The following is a 1,440-nucleotide window of genomic DNA, read 5'->3' on the forward strand; positions in this document are numbered from 1 at the left end:
TGGGGAGAAAGGATAGAGAGCGGGGTGGAGAGGGGAGGGGCAGGAGGGCGGGGCAGAAGTAGCAAAATGGCAGGGAGAGGAGGGGGAGGGGAAATCGATGTTTTCTTCTTTCTCTTTTCTTTCTCTTTCTCTTCATCCTCCTCTTCCTCCTTTCTCCTTTATTGCGGTCCTATCGCACTTGTTTGGTCCTTCCTCCTCCGCTTCCTCCTATCGATCCTCTCGTTTTCATCCTCTCGTCTCTTTGTGCACCCATCCTGTCCTTCGCCTATCCTCTTTGCGGCGTCATTCGTCCTGTTCGGGGCCGAAGAGGCGATGGTGAACGCCTGGTCGGAATGGTGTATTTCGCCAGTGCTGGTCCTGGCCGGGGGATGATGCTGGGCTGCACCCTTGCACCGCCGATAGCAGCAGGGGGTACTTGTATGGCGGCAGCGGACACATTGGTTCGTCGTAGGTTTTGTACCGGTGGTTGGGTGCCAGCATCAGGAGGGCGGAGGAGCCTACAGAGTGGTGGCTGCCCCATGCGGCACTACCCGCAACAGAAATAACCGACCTGACGCGTTCAAGGTCGCTGCAGTGCAGTCCTGCAGCTTCCTCGGGCTCCATGTCCTCCTCTGGCGCCCGCCGCCGCCCACCTGCCGCGGCCAACGCCGGGCCGGACCTAGAGTCCGGGCCCCCAAGCCCTGCCCTCCCCGGAGGTCGCGCGTCTGATGTAGGTCCAGCCAGCCCAGGCCCGTATACCATATGTGTACCAGGCTGCCTACCTCAAAGACTCGAGTGATCGCGGCCAAGGTAGATCGCGGCTGCATCTTGATCAGATAATAAAATGAGTCATGGTGTTTGCTCGATATGAGCACTGCTTAACGAGTACCCATGCCAATGATGATAGTGAACAAACAAAAAAAGGTTTAATTTTAAGATGCACTATCAAAATATATAGAAATTTCTGCACTCTGCTCACGTCTTATTTTCATTGCGACCTGGGGAAACGTTGTCTCCTTTTGGGAACCTCATGAAAAATGAAATTAAATGAAATGAAAATAAAATGTATGTGACTAAATTGATGGCAACGAGCAGCTGGGGAACGTTCGTTTTAAAATTTCATTTTTTTTCAGAAAAGAAACAGAGAAAGAAAGGAATTTAGTTTGTTTTTTTGTTTTCGTTAAGGGCAGCAGAGAAGTGCAGCAACGAGACGGCGTTTGTGTGTTTCCGCCTTTCACGGCGAACATCAGAGGATCGAAATACATGCAGGAGCGAAATGCCAACTTTCACAAATCATCTTAGTTTTCTTGAATGAGTTATATTCCACACCTAAAAGCTTACGAGGATTGAAATAATTGTTCGTGGTTGTTTTTTTCGTTTCGTTTCTTGTATTTTTTTAAAAAAAGCTTAGGAACGAAGATTTCGTTTTTTGGCGTGGATGTTGTTTAACCTGTCTTTGCG

Source organism: Frankliniella occidentalis, unplaced genomic scaffold (assembly GCF_000697945.3).
Source record: "Frankliniella occidentalis isolate FOCC.00 unplaced genomic scaffold, Focc_3.1 Scaffold117, whole genome shotgun sequence".
Taxonomy (NCBI): Eukaryota; Metazoa; Arthropoda; class Insecta; order Thysanoptera; family Thripidae; genus Frankliniella; species Frankliniella occidentalis.